Source organism: Triturus cristatus, chromosome 9, assembly GCF_964204655.1.
Source record: "Triturus cristatus chromosome 9, aTriCri1.1, whole genome shotgun sequence".
In the NCBI taxonomy this organism is placed as follows: domain Eukaryota; kingdom Metazoa; phylum Chordata; class Amphibia; order Caudata; family Salamandridae; genus Triturus; species Triturus cristatus.
The window spans coordinates 713,734,935-713,755,420 of NC_140592.1; the positions used below are offsets into that span (position 1 = coordinate 713,734,935).

At 44.4% G+C, this 20,486-nt stretch overlaps 1 long non-coding RNA gene across 3 annotated transcripts in view; it reads left to right on the plus strand.

Moving 5' to 3' along the window:
• LOC146798582 (uncharacterized) overlaps window positions 1-20,486 on the plus strand; it is a 277,424-nt gene that overhangs the window by 36,661 nt on the left and 220,277 nt on the right. For all 3 annotated transcript variants that reach the window (XR_014969187.1, XR_014969185.1, XR_014969186.1), the window contains exon 3: window positions 13,549-13,580. This is a non-coding gene — a long non-coding RNA (uncharacterized LOC146798582). The remainder of the gene's footprint in view (window positions 1-13,548; window positions 13,581-20,486) is intronic.

A 20,486-nucleotide genomic window follows, 5' to 3' on the forward strand; every position in this document is an offset into this window, starting at 1 on the left:
GCACTGCAGAAGAAGACGCAATCAGACTAGAGGAGGCACAAGGAACACATCGCCACCCCATATCAATGGAATGGGCAGCGCTTCTCCATGGCTTTAAACAAGTACACATGACACCAGCAGAATCCCCGGCAGCCACCCAGGCGACGCCACACCCCCCAACACATCGCACCCCGCACACAAGTGCCCGCGTGGTACCCCCCCTTCACAACACCTGCAAGCGCCACGGTAAGAAAGCAACACCTGGTGGTAAGCAGGCTGCCGAAAATAACGAACTGCCACAAGCCCTAAAACCCATCCCCAGCTCCATCTTTCAAGTTACACCCTCAGTTGGTTAGTTGAAAACAACACTCGTAGACAATCCTTGTCAGCAGCAGAGATACACTAACGATGCTCAAGAACCAACCACTATACTATTGATCCAGGGCACTCTCAAACGCATAAGCTGCGTGCGTCGGACACAACACACCCAAACACTCCGCCAACCTAATCGCACTAGACTCTGTCAACATAATGTAAGTAAAAGATGAACAATCGCAAATTATGTTGTTTTTGTATACTCTGTCTGAACCTGAAAAACTCAATAAAAAGTTTTTTTTTTTAAAAAGGGCAGAATTGCAATTTTGGCATAGACTATTGGTAGCTTATTATGGTCCCTCATATTCTGTACTGTTATTGGATGGGGATTTTGCAGTCACTTGGGTATGATTGAAAGCATTTCACTGTGGCTAAAACGCTAAATAAATCTCAACAATGAAATAATTAATTTATTGGGAGGTATATGATAGCTTGTAAATCAATGAGTTAGTATGTATACCTTCAAAACACAGGGGCGTTTTTCAAACATACATGTTCAGTTATGTTATTTGACTTTTCGTTTGTAAGACCCACCCAAATCGTTTTTAAAATCAATAGTTAGCACCAATTGAATGGAACACTTATTGGTGATTAATCTATCCGCTTTCTTTAGGTATTTTATTTAAGTATGTAAATACTTGCTTTATTAAATGATGCAGATTAAAGGTTTTAAACTCATGTAGGGGTTATGGGGTAGTTGGCTAGCAGGTTTAAGTGCTTCATGGATATCCTTAACTCTGAGATAATATGGTATTTTGTTGTATTGTAATTGCATTTTAGATAGCACTTTCGATTTCTTATGAGTAGTTAATGTGCTTTATGGTGGATAACACAATAGTTCAGAACCCAAAGTTAGTTAGTGGTCAATCAAGTGGGGGTATTGGTTATTAGGCTTAGACTTGTACTCCCAGGGTAAACATTCCATGCATGTTCCTCAGTGTCTAAGTGGTAAATTAATTAATAGGAGTTAGATGTCATCAATGGTAGGGCTATGTATGTTCATAAAAATGATTGGTGGGAGAGATTAGGTATTTTTGGGATGCTGAAATATGGTTATTCAGTTTTAAAAGAAAGGAGAGGGGATCCTGGAAGTTTTTCAGACGAGGGTAGTCATGATGCTACAGTGGCCGCTAGAGTGACAGCCATTGCTATTCAATTTAAACTAATACCACTGTCGGTACTACACAGGGTTTATATTACCCAGTTTAAACCCTGGAGCCTTGGAAAATTACCTCCTCTATCTGTCTTAGGTACAGGAGTGGGTAGGGGTATTTCCTCGATATCATTTGGTCCTGAGGGATGACAACATTGGGCATAGTACTCAGCTGGCCTCTGAGCCCAGATCCCAAGCTTACACTACTTCATATTATAGAGGATCTCGACTCCAGTTAATATAAGTTGGCTCTTCTCCACATGGGGCTGTTGGTAGTGAAAAGAGAAATTACAGAAAAATGGAGGAGTGTGTCATGCCCGTCCCTGGAGAGTTTGGCTTAATGGTTAGATCACTGCATGATCCTTGAGCTGACTGTTTATGAATCTAGAGGCTACCTGAATATGTTACGGTCTGGTCCGATTGGCAAAATTACAGAGGAATTGTTAGAGGTGGAGGGGCTCACATATCTCTGTTGACTGAGACTATTTGATGCATCATGTGAAGGTTAACTAATTGTGATATTAATTCATCTTTAGAACACATGAATATTTTTTTCCCTTGTGTGTACGGTGGGAGGTAAGGTGTCAATCTCGGGGATGGTTATGTATGTTATATAACCTATGAAGTTTCAATGCAATTATATTCCAAAAAGTAAAGACAAAAGGAAAGGATGGCATCAATGGAAAGAGTTGATGGCATTTCGCCAAAATACATGATAGAAAATCAGGCGAAAGGGTATTCAACTTTGAGAAGGATATTAGCAGGGAGAGTAAAGCTTGTAGAGGATGTTGGGTAAAGAGAGGGATCATTTGATATTGCAAAAAGAGAGGTAAACATGCAGTAGTTCTAAATCAAGGTAAAATGTTCTTACAGGATTTTAGCACCATAGTGGGGGAGGCTTGTTGAGAGTGCGTGGCATGCAATCTTAAACATTTAACATGTATAAGGAGACAAGATTATTTACATGTAAGGAATGGGATGAGGAACATAGATGAGGAGGTAATGACCTGGTTATTTGCTAGTAATCTGCATTACGTCAAGTCCTAGTTTTTTTGTCTAAGCCCTTAGTTCCCACCTCTCTCACCCAGTTTGACTGCCCGCAGGGTTTATAGAGAGTTTAGTATGTCAGGAAATGGGCCGGGCTAGTTTAGGCTCAGAGGAGGGGGGCGTATCCTATGTTCGGCCAGTACGAAGTTACCATACTTTTGTTGGATTTGTGTTTTTGGCACAGTAGATAAAAACAGTCTATAAGACAAGACATAACTGCCATTGTAATTAAATGCACCTGGGTTAAAACATACCACTCAATGCTCCCAACCCACAACCAGGCTAACATTACCATAGAAGGGGCCAGAGGCCTTGCTGGGTTCCTGGACTTGGCATGACAATCAAGTACAAAGCACTGTGTTCTAACCCATGCTTCCCAAGTAGGTCCTCCTGCTACTGCAGAAGATGCACCAGGTGGATTTCAACAGAGCTATAATTCTGCCACAAACTTCTGTAACAAAGTATTTCAAAGGGCTTTGAATAAAAGAACCAACTGATGACTCAAGCTGCAAGCCTTTTCTTCTACCTGAAAAGGTCCACCCACACCACTCAAGCTTTGAAAAACGTGCAGTGGCTCCTGTTGGAGTAAATTATTGTATTAATTTCTTACGCATGATTACAAAACGGCGCAGGTAAAAAAGTGGCTGCCTACCGCATTCCAGTGTAATCTGAAATCGGGCACATTAAGTCTAGTCCAATGCCGCTGACAGATGCCTTGTAAAATCAAGACTTGGGAAAGATGTATCATTGAACTGGTCACAGAAACTGGTTGCAATTTGTGATCAGTATTTTTGCAGCTAGAATATAATTTTTCAAACAGACCAATGTACCAATAGGTCAGGTAATACAATTCAAATTTAGAGTTGCATTAGTCCGACGTATCTGATTAATATTAATAAGGCAAGTTGCAAATAGCAACTCAACAAATTTTATATATATATATATATATTCACTGAAAAAACCATAGGTTTCAGGGGCGTTATAGTTAGCTGGACATTTCCCTCGTACAAAACCTTAGAAATTCCCCCGTTATAGTTAGTTCAGCTAACTATAACTTGCACCCCCGCAATGCACTGCTGATGACGTCACATATTACATCACTCATGACATGGTCAATGACATCACTCATGACATCTGAAATGACATCACTGATGACATCACTGATGACGTCATCCATGTGATAAATTAGTGCATATTCTCACACCCTTTGATATACTCAATCAAAATTTCAGACGTTCATTCTCAAAACCATAGATACTCCAATACCAATAACTACATACCCACTCATTGACTCTTAGATCTACACACACATCCACTCACCTGTACAGTCACTCATACTTACAGTCACTCAGTACAGGACTATCATATGAATTTATATACCTACATAGACACTCACACACCACCAATCATCCATAGAGGTACTCTCACACCTAATCAGTCATGCAAATAATTAATCACACTCCCATTTACTCACCTATGCAGTTATAAACACACAAGTTCACTTACTGATAAAAATAGTACCACATTCTTACGCTCTTATACAATCACTGATACAAGCACACACTCATCTATACAGCCACTCTCACAATCGCACACTCTCACATATACCCACTTATATACTCTTACACATATATATGTACTGCCTTTCACATATGTAGTTACTCACACATGTACCACTGAGATATACATTCAATCACTAACACACCCATACATACACTCACCCAACCATACAGTTCCTCACAGATGCACTCTTAAAACCATGCACCCATAGAATCACCCACTCACACATGTATGCACAGTCACACACACCCCACCCACACAAACACTCAGTCACCCATACAGATACTCAGACAACCAATCAATAACCAATAGAGACACTCGTATAGCTATTCACAAAACCATGCAGCCGCTTATACACCAACAGACCGACAGATACAGACATTCACACAGTTTAGTCACTAGTCTGCAGTAAGATACGTTTAATGACTCACTTATAGAGTCAGTCACGCACCTACTAAATCATCCATTCACACACTTAAACACCCACTCATTCTTCCATAGGTTTTTCCCTATATATATATTAAACATATTTAAAATTTACAGAAACACACACTCACTGGATGACGTCATCAGTGATGTCATCAGTGATGTCACTGCCATGTCATGAGTGACGTAATATGTGACGTCATCAGCAGTGCATTGCGGGGGCGCGAGTTATAGTTAGCTGAACTAACTATAACGGGGGAATTTCTAAGGTTTTGTATGAGGGAAATGTCCAGCTAACTATAACGCCCCTGAAACCTATGGTTTTTTCAGTGAATTTCTAAGGTTTTTTAAATGCCAATTCCTAACTATAACGCCCCTGAAACCTTTGTTTTTTTCAGTGAATTTCAAAGGTTTTTTAAATGCCAATTCCTAACTATAACGCCCCTGAAACCTTTGTTTTTTTCAGTGAATTTCAAAGGTTTTTTAAATGCCAGTTCCTAACTATAACGTGCATGAAACCTATGGTTTTTTCAGTGAATTTCAAAGGTTTTTTAAATGCTAATTCCTTTCTATAACTTATCTCTAAAGATGTCATGTTTAATGATTTTCATTGGGTTTCTATATTTTTCAATTTCAGTGTGTCAATTTCATTAATTATGTTTTTTAAAGTTCTTTTTTAACACTATTTTTTTAACCTATTTTTTCATTTAAATCTTTTCAAAATTAAAAAATATAATTTGTTTTTATTGGGTTTTTCCAACATATTTTTTTATATTTTAACTATATGTTCAAAACTTTATTTAATGTTTTTTTTTTTCCATGTTTTTTGGATCCGCGCACCCAACGCGTTAGGAACCACTCACCCAACGCAAGAGAATCCGTGCACCCAACGCGATAGGATGCGCGCACCCTGCGAGCATTTCGACGTTTAAAAAAAAAAAGGGGGGGGCTCCATGGAGTCCTTCTGGGACCCCCTAAGCAGATCTAGAGGGTCAGAGTATTTCCACTCTGCCCCCTTTATATGTTTTACACACTTATTCCCCTTGCTTCTTCAGCCTCGCTTCTACCGAGGCAGAAAATTGCCGCCAACAGTTCCTGGTTTCGAATGTAGACAGACACTCGACAGCCAATTAGCATTCAGCGCGTGATCGTCAGGGTGCGCTCTCGGTTCGGGGAGGGTGCGCTTACGGTGCGGTTGGGTGCGCGGATCCTCCCCATCCATAGATATCACTAACTTTTTTACCCTCATTTTCTCAGGAACTACTGAACAGATTCCCACCATTTAGGCAAAATGCACGAGTCTGAACTGAGGACTACCTCTTTGCCAAATTTGGTGTAATTCCGTTCAGCAGTTCGGGCTGTAGCTGCGACAACAGATCCTATGGGAAATTGCATGTGGAAAACGCGTTTTGACACCCCCCTTTTTTCTCGGCCCCCGCATGACGAATCACCACGAAACTTTCAGGAGCGGAGCGGAGCGGAGCTGGCCAAAAGTTTGGAAAATTTTGCGAATATTCGTCAATCGGCGCCGGACTTATTGGGAATACAATGTTGCGGATTTCCTATGGAAAATAGGTCCTAACTATAACTATCTACTGGCGCACGCCAGTAGATAAATATATATATATATATATATATATATATATATATATATATATATATAAGCCACAAACGACCTTGTTTTCCGGAATCCGTGTCCCATAGGCAGGTGGCGAGTAAAAACCGAGCAGGTCTCCCGGTAATTCAATAAACTTACAGCGTCTTCTTCATAGAAGGACTCGCACTCAGGAGGGAAAATCAACTGTTTATTTAGTCTCTCGTAACGCGTTTCGTCAGTGAAACTGACTTGATCACACGAAGTGTACACAAAATGGGAGGTATTTACATAGCTGGAGAAATAAACGACAGACAAAAGTTTGTCTAGTGGTGCCTGTGACTTTGGCGGCCATTACTAAACGTCAAAAAATTGTGTCAAACTATACGATTTCATGACCATATAGCTGGATGTATGCTGTGTCAACAGGATAATTGTAACACATATTATTTAAAGTTGTATCTACAGTAGTGTATCATCGCAAAGGACTGAAAACCAGCTATAAGTACACATTATACTTGGCATAGTGCCAAAATGAAAATAAATACACAAATAGTGTGTCATCGCTAGTATTATGCATCAATAATCGACAATTAGATAAAGGCAAAAAATCTAGTGCAGAAAGGTTATCCTAAAATGGGATGCAAGAGCCTGGTCACATAAAGTACCTTAGAGTTATATATATATATATACATGTCACTAACTTTGAAAAGTAATTACTTAATCGCGTATAATACTTAAGTGTATATACATGTTTCTAACTCTGGAAAATAAACGTACGTATATATACATACTTTGTTTGGGATTAAAAAAAATAATAATAATTAAATTGTTCTCTAGAAGAAAAATGGACCCCGTTGCCTTACTTACAGCTCTGTGCTGTCTTCTTGTGCCCTTCTGAGAACAGAGTGTGATGTGAAGCATGGATAGCGCTGGACACAAATATAGATATATATATATATATATATATATATATTCTATATATATATCTATATCTATATATCTATCCACCAAAGATTCCTCTCCCGCGAGAGAAAAGAACCAGAGGGACACAACGGGGAGCCTTTGGAGAACACTTTATTGCTGCATGGAGGGCATGACGCGTTTCGGGTTGAGTCCCTTTATCAAATGCCAAACACCTGAAACTGCTCCCTGTTGCCTTTCAAGTTATCCATTTTACTCCCATTGGTGGGAGCCCAGCAGAGTCAACCAATCGCAGTAGCACTTCTTCGCAGTCCCTCTGCTGGACCACGACTCCCAGAAAGCACCATTTCGGCTTGCAGGTACGTGCTTTGGCCTGTTGACCCCTTGTAACCCAAAGTGAGTGCTGGTGATGCATGAACAAGCGTGTGTGGGTGCAGATTAAGATTGCAAGTGTCCTTGCCGCACAAAGTCCTCTCCAGGGCCCCCTTAGACGTCTCACCGCAATGTATAGGTCCAGGCAGTCTCGGAGGCTCTGCAGCAATGTACCAGCCTCTCCGTGTAATCACGAACTGTTTCACAGCGATGTTTTGCTCCATTCCTAGACGCGGGGGCCAGGGCTTTTCCAATACCTTGGAGTCCAAAAAGCTAGAAAGCTGGTGCCCTTCTCGCTCTGGCCACAGATGAGACGGGTCCCTCTAGCGCGCCTAGGGCATTGCGCGCAACACATCCACCAAAGATTCCTCTCCCGCGAGAGAAAAGAACCAGAGGGACACAACGGGGAGCCTTTAGAGAACACTTTATTGCTGCATGGAGGGCATGACGCGTTTCGGGTTGAGTCCCTTTATCAAATGCCAAACACCTGAAACTGCTCCCTGTTGCCTTTCAAATTATCCATTTTACTCCCATTGGTGGGAGCCCAGCAGAGTCAACCAATCGCAGTAGCACTTCTTCGCAGTCCCTCTGGTGGACCACGACTCCCAGAAAGCACCATTTCGGCTTGCAGGTACGTGCTTTGGCCTGTTGACCCCTTGTAACCCAAAGTGAGTGCTGGTGATGCATGAACAAGCGTGTGTGGGTGCAGATTAAAATTGCAAGTGTCCTTGCCGCACAAAGTCCTCTCCAGGGCCCCCTTAGACGTCTCACCGCAATGTATAGGTCCAGGCAGTCTCGGAGGCTCTGCAGCAATGTACCAGCCTCTCCGTGTAATCACGAACTGTTTCACAGCGATGTTTTGCTCCGTTCCTAGATGCGGGGCCAGGGCTTTTCCAATACCTTGGAGTCCAAAAAGCTAGAAAGCTGGTGCCCTTCTCGCTCTGGCCACAGATGAGACGGGTCCCTCTAGCGCGCCTAGGGCATTGCGCGCAACACATCCACCAAATATTCCTCTCCCGCGAGAGAAAAGAACCAGAGGGACACAACGGGGAGCATTTGGAGAACACTTTATTGCTGCATGGAGGGCATGACGCGTTTCGGGTTGAGTCCCTTTATCAAATGCCAAACACCTGAAACTGCTCCCTGTTGCCTTTCAAATTATCCATTTTACTCCCATTGGTGGGAGCCCAGCAGAGTCAACCAATCGCAGTAGCACTTCTTCGCAGTCCCTCTGGTGAACCACGACTCCCAGAAAGCACCATTTCGGCTTGCAGGTACGTGCTTTGGCCTGTTGACCCCTTGTAACCCAAAGTGAGTGCTGGTGATGCATGAATATATATAGAGATATAGAGATAGATAGATTTGAGAGTTGCCAGTGGTCCCCTTGGACCACAGTCTACTGCCTCAAAAACTTTTTAAAACATTTTGTTTTTAATTCTCAAAATTTGGGAATTAGTTACCACCCTAACTTCGGGGTCAATCACTTTCAAATGGTTTGCGATCTGATGTATGGCTGCAAATCGTTGATACATATGGATAGTAATCACTATTTTGAAGGGACCCCTACAACACACCCGTTCCAATTCTTTTACATTTCTAAAAACACTTTAAAAGTAAGTAAAACGTTATCAATTCCTAAAATGGGTTTAGTACATAGCAAATAACATTTTACAGTCGCAAACTCCAATTTGGAGTATTCTCAACTATAAAAACGTTTAGTACACGTGGTTTTTTATTAAGTGTTTCTAACCTTTGATGAATTCAGTGGCAGCTCCTCCGCAAAGGCGAAGGAGCGATGCCCCACTACCTTCAAGCAGGAGAAAAAAGGAAAAAATAAAATGATAATAAGGTAATGTTGTTATCATTTTATTTGTTTCCTCCAGCTTTGGCAGCTTGCGTGAGGGGATGGGGCTGAAGAGCAGGGGTGGAGGGTACAACCCTCCTAAGTGCGCAGTGACTGTTGGTCGGCCTCTCGGGCCGCCCAAACTAGTTATGCACACTTTCCTTGTTCTCCATGCAGGCTGCATTACAGCTTGCATGGAGAACATACCTCCCCTACAGCCCTTGCCTGAGTGCCTTGGGACCCAGCGGGAAGTTAAGTGTTTTGTTTTTTAAATTGTTGTGACTTGTGCACCCCCTACCCCTGCGCCCGCCTACACCCCCCTCCTTCACCCCCTTCCTTCACCCCCTTCGAGCCGTGCCGGCCGCCCTTGTGTGAATTTAGGGTTTAATGGAACCAAATAAGGTTTATCATATTGCACCCCTATTAGTAAATAAGTTTAAACATACATAGTGGCTGGATCATTAATTATTAAAGTTATTATTAACCATGCAGTGACACATCAGATCTGGATCTACAGTGTGTGCCAGCATTGAATCAGGTAATAGACCACTCTGTACGTAAGAGTTGGGTGAAGATGACTGATTTTGAGAAGAAATATTTTATGTCTTGTTAGAAACAGCCTAGGTATTTAATTCCTGGTTTTTATTAATCAAGGTACAATATCTCAGTTCGCAAAGCTGGTGTTTTCAACGCAGTAGACTAGTTTGGTCAAGCTTTGAGCCGAATAATAGCGGAGTATCCAGCTTTTGCTGTGTTATTGATCCTCCCATTTATCAAAGGCTATCTGAATTAGGATTTCATTTGGATAGATCTATGTTGTTAATTAGTGGGGTGGAACTGTTTTATGCAGCTATTATTGATAAATATGTAATTAATACCATGAGAATACATTATTTAGTTTGTGAATGAGATTCCTAAAAATGTTTGCTGGTGGGAGAATCTATTTGTCTATGGAACATTCTATTTGTGAGCTTTCATGTGCAGTGCTCATATATGACCACTTCGTTCCTGTGAAAATAGATTTGAAAATATTAAGGAGATGGTTACACCAAGAGTCCTATTTCTTGGTCTAGGGCATGGATTGCCGGGTGTGGGAACACTGTGGACTGAGTAAACTCAATTGCAGGTCCAGGCAGGGTCAGTGCACAGGTGCAATCTGGGTACTGCTGGATCCCCCTCCTGGGCACCCGGGAGGGTGGTGGTGAAGGAACACTCCTCCCCCGCCTGCACATCTTCCCCTCGCTGCATACCCTCTCCCCATTTGCAGATCGCCTCCCACCCTCGACTCGGAGCGATTCTCCCACTCGGCAAATCAAAGCAGAAAAAGAATCCGTTATTTGGTTGGAATACAAATCCTCAGGCATACATTTACCTGGTGAAATTTGGTCCGCATGTTGTTACCCATTCATGGACAATAAATTCACAACTGGAAACACCGCAAATAATGCATCTCCACAGGCTTTATGACCCATTTATGAGTTTCATTGCACGGTGAGGGGGTACTATTACTGGCTGCTGTCAGTGATTCCAGACCTAATATTTTCGACACCCCTGCAATGCAACTTGTAGGCTGGCTCATAAAGATTGTAGATGCAATACTCCAGACCTTTCCAGTTGTGAGCATAGCTTTGTGTTACATTTGCCAGCTCCACATTTTTCAAGTGTGAAATAGAAAACATACTGAGGCAAGTGACAGATGGTAGCTAGTTTATGTTTTTAACTGCAGATCTCTAGTGTTAAGGTTCCTCAGAGTACAAGGGAGTTCTGAGTGTGAGGATTTAAAATTGCCTGATGGTGATATTGACCAGAAAGTGAAGTAACTGACATGAGGCAGGTCCTTTTTTGCTCTCCACAATGGTTTAACCTTTTTGAAGCTCCACAACCGGACTTGGGTGAAGTATGTGCCCAATATGCCATATCTGTGGCAAAGTACACCTTTGACTTGACATTTCCACAACCTGGAATTGCGGGACGTTTAAAACAAAGTGGTTGAGAGGCACCTGAAAATATTTCAGTCCAGTGTAGAGGCTGGAGGGCTACTGAAGACCTGCAGGCAACCAGTCCATCAGGAACCAAAACTAATTGATGTTGCTGAACAGGTCATGTCCTAAAGTGCTATGCAGCATTTAGGAGGACTACCCATTATTCCCAGTTGGTGATTCTTTATGAAAGAGAGTAGGATGGTTTGAGGTCCATCGCCCTCTGCGAATTCCCACCAAAAGAAATGCAAGTGAGAATAAAATTGTTTACTTTATTGCTAGCAAGCTTTCATAGAAGAAGTTGCATTGTTTATGGTGATTTAAATCTTCTTATTGCTAGAGTGTCAGGACACTATAGATGGGTAATCATAGTTAACATCATAACCTTAGAGCAAGTTAGATCTGAAGGTGTGCAGAAAGAGGCATTCACATGATGCGGACACACCCTGAACGGCATGGAGTGAGGTGAGACTAAAAGGACTCCAGAGAGATGGACTCACAAGCTCTGTTGTTATAGTCCAGGTACCTTATATAGGCGCAGGTAAACATCACAACCTTTCACCTATATTCCTCCCTACATTACATGCAAAATCGGTTCTTAGGCACTGACCTTTTACCTAGATATGACATTGCATTCAGAACGCGGGTTTGTCCCTGGTTCGATTCTCATACATTATGCATGAGGCTTCTTGGAAGCACAGCAGGACTCACAGCAGGACGAACATCTCTTGCATAATATCTATGTTAAAGTTCAGGTCCGACGTCATCCTTTTGGCCGACACAGTAACACAGCAAGGTAGGACCCCTGGGGAGACCTGTGGGTATATATACCTCATGTCTTGCTTAGAGAGACAGAGGAGACCTTGACTTCCCGGCTGACACACTGACCAGAGACGCTGAGGTTCCTGCATGCAGACGCTCTAGCTAGCAGTGGTCTAACATCCCTTGCGGGGTGTCCAACTCGAGAATAGGATGGGGTCCCACATTCTCTAATTCTCAGGTAATGGGGTGGACTAGATCCTAGAGGGATTCTTGGCATAACACCTATACAGATACTAGGTACATTTGTGTATATCTAGTTATAGAGACATCGTAGGAGTAGGCTCTTATTATCATGTATTCTATGTACTTGTATATATTCATGATTACTGCAACATGGTAGAGGTATACCATCCCTTTACTTTTTGCTAATCATATAGCTCTGCTGCTGTCTAATGGTTGTTGCAGCTCATCTATTCTACACTAGAATAATAACTCTTCAATTAATCCTTATTGAAACGCCCAGACTGTTTATTCTGTGTATCTCTGAGACAAACTAAGTGAGCATGAGTGAATGAGCGAAAGTAGCATATTGTTTCCACGATCCTAAAGGATCAGGGTTGTCCTGTTCTGAGGTTCCCAGAAACTATTCTCTCCCCAATAAGAGGAGATTTTAGTGGCACTGTGAGCTAGCTAACGCAAACAGGCTAACGTATCTGGTGGGGGTGCTCGGAACCAGTCTGCCACCAAACCCATAGCTTATGTTATCCGAACTCGCGGATCCTGTATAGGTTATATAGGAACTACAGGACACTGTAATATGGAACAACTACACAATAGCACTTTAAACGTTTGGCGAAGCTGGGGAAAGGCTTACCGTTGCCAGTGCTTGGGGTGTGCCACTTGTGATTCAACATTGGGGAGAGGACGTATTCTTACTGGTCGACCTCGAAGCTGGTGAACCATGTTCGAGTCTCGGCAGCGACACTCAGCATCCTGTGAATCTGGGCAAATCACTTAATTTCCCCGTGCCTAACAAAAATGAATGTGTTTATTTGTAACGAAACTGGTGCTCATGTAAAGCGCTCTGATACCGGATATCTTCGGGTCTAGTTTGTGCTATATAAAAGTCTTGGGGGAAAAAAACATGACATGCATGTGTTGCAGGCTCGGTGCCTACAGCTAACCTCGTTTATGTTCGTTTGATGATGATAGGAAGATGAGTGTTATAATGCGAACCTGTAATTTTACACAATAGCTGACTTCTCTGCATTGTGAGAAAGAGACCAGGATGAGCTATAGTTTAGGAGATAACTATTAAGGTAATTTTTATCCTCCTTTACATGTGCATCATATTTTAATTATGTTTCCAAAGAAAAAATTTAGTTTTCACAAGTGCATACTGTTAGTTTAGCATGCTAATCAAAGCATGTGTTGCCTCCTGTGATAAATGTCTTCTTTTCGCCTTACAGTAATACTGAAACCCATGAATATGTCTCTCTGTAATGTTGAATCACAAATATATTTTCTCTTTCAGTATGCCAGACAGGGGTGGATTCATACGGATGCGTAAGTATTATAACGGAGTAAATGAGTTACTTAGTTCATCTAAAGCATAAAGCAAATTGCTTGTGTTGTAAGGTTCCAGGCAGAGAGCTGAATATCTTTATTGTATTGCAGAGCTGGCACCTAGTGCAGTACTTTGATGAGTAAATTGTTGTGTTGATGAGTAAATTGTTGTGTTGGCTGGAAGTCCTGAGATTGGCAATATTTCTTTTGTGATTTGGCAAAAATCCATATTAGAAGAATTAGAAAATTATTTCACGGGTTCTTCAAACTTGTGTGTTGCCAGTAGCAAGGACTAATGTTCAGAGCAACTCAAAAACAAGACGGCATTTAAATGGCTATTTGAGACTTCAGTGACAGCTAGTGGAAAAATCAAAGTCTGAAGAATGAGACTGCTTCTTTTGTTTGTATTCGAAAGTGTATCCTGCTGTCAATCAAACCTGTTAGAACTCTCAGTTAAGCAGTTTTGAAGAGATTATGGTTGCGTGCATGTGTTTCCACATCTAATGAAATGCTATTGCAATCCAGTCAATTCTAGTTGCCTCCTGGAACTAGCTTTTACTCTATAATGGTGTCCATTTGTTTCAGATGGCATTTTTAATAAGTAGGATGACCATACATTTTTGTGCAGGGTAGTTCTGATAGGGTGTTCTAGCTGCAGATTACTCACCTTTTGAATGTTTCACAGGCGTTAGACTGGATCCAGAAACATTTCAGCAGTACCTCTGCATGCCGGAAGGTGGCTCCTTGCAGCTCTGCACTGGCACCGTTCTGCTCCAGAAATGACATGCAAGGCATGTGCAGGCACCACTCCCACATGCTAACATCAATTATTTTCTTTTTGCACTTCCAGATTCGGATCAGAAGCTCCCTCTTGTCTCTCAGAGACATTTACCTCGAACTTCTTCGAAAGGAAGGTGCACCAGGAAATAAAAACAATTCAGTTTTACAAGATTGAGTTCATCATCTTCCTTTATTATTCCAAAATATTGCACAAAAGGTTTTAAAAAGTCAGCCAACGCGTTTAGTTCCTGGATGCCTAGGAAGTTCATTAGGGCTGAAACAATCACATAAAAGACAATAAAAATCACCACATATAAAACATGTAAAATGACATTCCATACTAACAAAAAGTCATACAACACATTTGGTCTCATAGAGATCACACCCTAATTTACAAGTAATTGGCACATAACACACCACACACAAGTCACACTGGAGATAGTTTACCACTAAGCAACTCACAAGTACATATATTTAAAGTCATCATGAATCCCATAACACTCCCAATTAGTTTAAAAATTCAAACCAAATACACCCACCTATATACAAGTATTAATTACATATAGAATTTTAAACAACATCCTATCCCACCTCATGAGAGTGTACCATGAAAACATACGTTTGAATAGTCAGCAACATAGTAATAGAGAAAGAGGAACACGAAAGCAACCTGGTTGAAATGTCTGCACGTCTTAAAAGGACAGTTACGCTCTACTAATTGTTCATGATAATAAAGATTCCAAGCCACTAGTGTAGCATAACGGGCACTCTATTTCTCATATATGTTGTTATTTGCAGATGGTTCTCACCTTAATGTGTAGTGTAGAGTATTCACAGTAGTTTGAAAATATTGGTTGTAGTACCATCCTATGGCAAACGTCATATCACAGGGGTATATTCATCCTGTCCACAAATGGTGTAAGGGGCCCAAATCATGCCCAGCTCGAAACCTATATGGGAAAGAAACCTTTAGCCCAATCATGTAAAAAGCCTCACATTGCGAGTATAATAGGTAAACACGCAATTGGGCCAACATTGAGTGAGTCGTACACCTACCTCTATCCTATCACCGATGCTGTGGATGCCCAGAATAAATGGTCACCTGAGTTTTCCAACCTTACACACTGGCATTGCCGAATAAAAAGTAAAAGTCATCACCATACTCCAACACACGACAGCCTTCTGAGTAATCCAAAATTGGTTAATAATTGGAAAGGCATAGCCAACTCAAACCATCAGTATGTTCTGCTTGATGAGAGTTAATCAATACAATTTATAGTCGCATTTCCCCAAACGTCATATCATAGGGCATATCTATATAACTTCTCCCTACCACCATTAAGCGTTCCAAAATAAATTGTTTAGTATAATTCTGACGAACAATAAATAAAAGCGGACATGAATATATATAAAACAAACCATCTCTCTGCATCACATAAAGGAGACATAAATCCAGCCAATCAGTGTTCATCCCAAAGTTCGTACTTGGCCACAACGAGACCAAGAATGTCTCATCCACGTAGTCACACCTAGTGTGCCAAAGCGGCTCGATTTCAAATCAGTGTTTATCCCAAAGTTCGTACTTAACCATACCAAGACCAAAAATGACTCGTCTATGTAGTCACACATAATATGCAAAAGCGGCCCGATGTCCCCACCTCCTTGACATACCCCAATACGCCTTCCCTTTTTTGCATCGATAAACATCCATTCCAAATACGCTTACCCGAGTTCTGTAAGCTATCGAAAGTATCCTGCGGTCTGTATTCAAACGGACGCGTCATATTTCCTCGTTATAAGGACTAAAAAGACATAATGTGGTACGCCTACATGAACTGGAAATGTGAGGTCGGTCAGGTGATCAGGTGAGCAACCGAGGAAGCCACGATGGAATCGCAGTCTCCCCCCTAATTTCCTATGTGTAATGTATACAATGTACAAATAGATGCCAATGTCATCTATAAATACATATCCAACTAAATTTATCTAATAAAGTGAAAATGTATATGTTAATACAGATCCCGGTGGGGACTAGTATGTATTGTATTGTATACATCTGATGTGATACTCCTACACATACCGGAGAAAAAATGCGGGTCACGTGGTAAGGGGAGCAACTAAAGACGCCATGATGGGATAGTTGTCGTGTCCCACAGTCCCATTGTGTTCTATATATATCAAACACATTCAAACACCAGTGTTGTCTATAATTAGATATCCAGCCAAATGTAACTGGTGAAGTAGAAATATGTGCTGAAGTGAACGAAGGTGGAGGGCACATTTGTAATGAATCCAATATATCCTGTGTCAGCCTATTGCACACACTATAACTGTTAGCGGCAACCATGATTCAGAAGCCGCCACGTTGGAGACTCAATCAATCAATCAGGGAATTGTAAGCGTGCTACTCACCGAGAGGGTCTCAAGGAGCTGGGGGGGGGGGGGGCGGGGGGGGATGCAGATCCATACAGCCGAAGAGCCAGGTCTTGGGGGGGGGGGGGGAGGGGGGGGGGCGTGTCTGATGTCTGTCAGTAGTTTGTTTGAGGTCTTGGCTGCAATGTGAGAGAATGATCTTTTGCCTGCTCTGTGGATGCACGGGGTTTCAGCTAGTGCGAGGTTGGCGGATCGGAGGTTTCTATTGGGTACATGGAAGTTTATTCTGTTGTTGAGGTATTTGGGTCTGTTGTTATGTAGGCATTTGTAGGCGTGAGCGAGGATCTTGAAGGTGACTCTCTTCTCCACGGGGAGCCAGTGGAGCTCGGCAGGTGCTGGCTGATGTGTTCGTGCCGGGGGGGTGGGGGGGGGTGGTGGGGGCGTGTCTGATGTCTGTCAGTAGTTTGTTTGAGGTCTTGGCTGCAATGTGAGAGAATGATCTTTTGCCTGCTCTGTGGATGCACGGGGTTTCAGCTAGTGCGAGGTTGGCGGATCGGAGGTTTCTATTGGGTACATGGAAGTTTATTCTGTTGTTGAGGTATTTGGGTCTGTTGTTATGTAGGCATTTGTAGGCGTGAGCGAGGATCTTGAAGGTGACTCTCTTCTCCACGGGGAGCCAGTGGAGCTCGGCAGGTGCTGGCTGATGTGTTCGTGCCGGGGGATGCAGAGGACGAGTCTAGCCGCAGTGTTCTGTATTGTCTGGAGTTTGCGGAGTAGGGACTTGTTAATGCCGGCGAGAGAGCGTTTCCAAAGACCAGTCTGCTGGTGATGAGTGTGTGGGTGACTGTCTTCCTTGACTCCGGGAGGGATCCATTTGAAGGTCTTTCGGAGGATGCAGAGGGTGTTAAGGCAACTTGAGGTGACGGTGCTCACCTGTCGGTTCATGGCGAGTGATGAATCGAGTACGATGCTGAGGTTTTTGGCATGGTCTGAGGGGGTAGGTGGGCTTCCGAGGGTGGTGCCCCTCCAGGTGTTGTACCAAGCTGAGGGGGTGGTTCCAAGCATGAGGACTTCTGTCTTTTCGGCGTTGAGTTTTAGGCAGCTGTTGGTCATCCAGACTGCGACGTCCTGCATCCCTCTCTGGAAGTTGAGTTTGGTGTTGGTTGGGTCTCGGGTGAGGGAGAGTATGAGCTGGGTGTCGTCGGCGTAGGATACGATGTTGAGGCTGTGTTGTCGGACGATGGCTGCGAGGGGGGTCATGTAGATGTTGAAAAGGGTTGGGCTCAGTGGTCACCCCTGCGGGACACCGCAGGTGATTTCCGTGTGGGTGGAGAGGAAGGGCGGTAGTCTGATCCTTTGGCTTCTTCCAGTGAGGAACGATCGGATCCAGTTCAGGGCAGTTCCTTGTATGCCGGCGTCGTGTAGTCTGTCGATCAGTGTGCGGTGAGAGACGGTGTCGAAGGCTGCATACAGGTCGAGGAGGATGAGGGCTGCGGAGTGGCCTTGGTCCAGGAGGGTGCGGATGTCATCTGTGGTGGCGAGTAGGGCGGTCTCGGTGCTGTGGTTGCTCCGGAAACCGGTTTGGGATGGGTCGAGGGCGGCGTTCTCTTCGATAAGTCGTGTCAGTTCCCTGTTGACTGTTTTCGCTGTCACTTTGGCTACAAAGGGGAGGAGCGAGATGGGCCGGTAGTTCTTGAGGCCGGTGGGGTCGGCCTTGGGCTTCTTGAGCAGGGGTCTGACTTCTGTGTGCTTCCAGTCATCTGGGAAGGTGCCTGTTGAGAAGGTGGTGTTGATGGTCCGCTGCAGTTCAGGTGCAATGGTGTCTGCGGCCCTGTGGTAGAGGTGCAGGGGTCGTGGGGGCCCCCGAGTGGATGCCTTTTGTGGTCGTGGCTGTGTCCTCGGTCTTGATAGGTGTCCAGTTGGAGATGGTGGGCTGGCTGGTGTCTCTGTGGGGCGGGGGTCCGGCTGTTGCGTCTTGTGGGCGGTCGACAAAGTTGTCGTAGAGTGTTCTGATCTTGAGGTGGAAGTAGGTTCCAAGCTTGTCGCAGAGGTCTTGGGATGGGGTGATGTCTGTGGCTTCGCTGTGTGGGTTGGTGAATTCCTGACTGACAATGAAACGTGCCTTGGAGTTGGCGAGGTTTTTGTTGTGGATGATATTAGTTTTGGTTCTTCTGAAATGGATGTGGTAGTCAGTCATGGCGCCTTGTAGGTGGAATAGCTGTCGGTTGTCTTGGGGTTTCTCCAGTTCTTTTCCAGGCGTCTGCAGATGTGCCTGGCTTCTTGGAGATCGGTGGTGAACCAAACAGCTTTCCTGTGGCGCTGTTTGCCCGGGTTGCGTAGCGGGGCGAGATCGTTTTGGCAGTTGGAGACCCAGGTGTGGAGTGCTCTGGCTGCGATGTTTGAGTCGGATGTCCAGGTGGGGTTGTCTCGGATGAGGGTGGAGTTCAGTTGCTCGTTGGTAACCTCGCTCCAGTTCCTTTGTGGTGCGCGGGGAATGGTTTTGGTGCCTTGGGTTTGTCGACAGTGAAGTGAATGCCATGATGGTCGGTCCATGGTGGTTGCGTTGTGTGGCTGAAGTGAACGCTGTTGCCTGAGGCGAAGATGGGGTCGAGGGTGTGTCCTGCTCTGTGCGTAGGTGTGGTGACGAGTTTGTTGAGATCGATGTTGGCAAGGATGTCCCGTAGGATGATCGAGTTGGCGTCGCTGGGGTTGTCGAGGTGGAAGTTCAGGTCTCCAATGAGTATGTAGTTCATGGATGCTATGACGTGAGGTGCGATAAAGTCTATGATGGTGGCGGCGAAGGGTTTCCTGGGGCCGGGGGGGGGGGGGTCTGTAGACAAGGGTTCCTCAGATTGTGGTTTAGGGGCTGGTCTGGATCTGGAAGTGCAGGTGTTCGGCGGAGGGGCAGATTTCGCTGGAGGTGGTGAAGTGGAGGGTGCTGTTGTGGGCGATGGCAAGGCCCACTTCCAGGTGTTTGGAGCTGTCCTTCCTCTGGATCTTGTATCCGACCAGGATGGCGGTGTTGATGTCGGGTGCTGAGGCGGCGTTGTTCCAGGTCTCTGTGAAGACGGCGATGTCGGGCGAGAGGGAGTCGAGTAGGTTCCAGATCTCTATGGCGTGTTTGTGTACGGAGTGCACGTTGAGGAGGATGCATCTCAGGGTGTCGTTGGTGCAGGTGTCGGAGGTCGATGGTGGTGAAGGTCTGGCAGCAGTGGAGGCAGGAGAACTGGCCGTGGGTCGAGTTCGGCGAGGCCTGTTGGCAGTCTCTGAGTATTCCGCAGTTGAGTGCGGGGAGGGCGGCGGAGTCGTAGCGGTGGGAGGACGTGGATTCAGGGTTCCATCCTGGCGCTGGTCGCGGTCGGGTTGCGGACGGGCGCAGGCAGGCTTGCCTTAGGCGCACCTTCGGCACTCCAGCAGCGCGACTGCGCAGCGGCCACCATTAAGTAGGGGAGGGGGGGGCGTGACCAGAGGTAGGGAGGCAGGAGCGGGGGCTGTGTTGGGGGGAGCGGCCGCAGGGGCAACGGCGGCTGGGAAAGTAAGCAAAATTACACTAAGTAATGAATACAATAATGCAGACAATACACTTAATACAGTACAATAATCTGGAGGAGTAAGGAGAAATAAGAACAGTGGCAACAAGGAGAAACACCTTTGGAGCTGGGAAAAGCTGCTGGCATGAACACTGCTCACGGAAGGACCCTACACTGAGGCGATGCGGCGGTGAAGCTGAGCTGCTGGGGAGAGTGCTGGCCT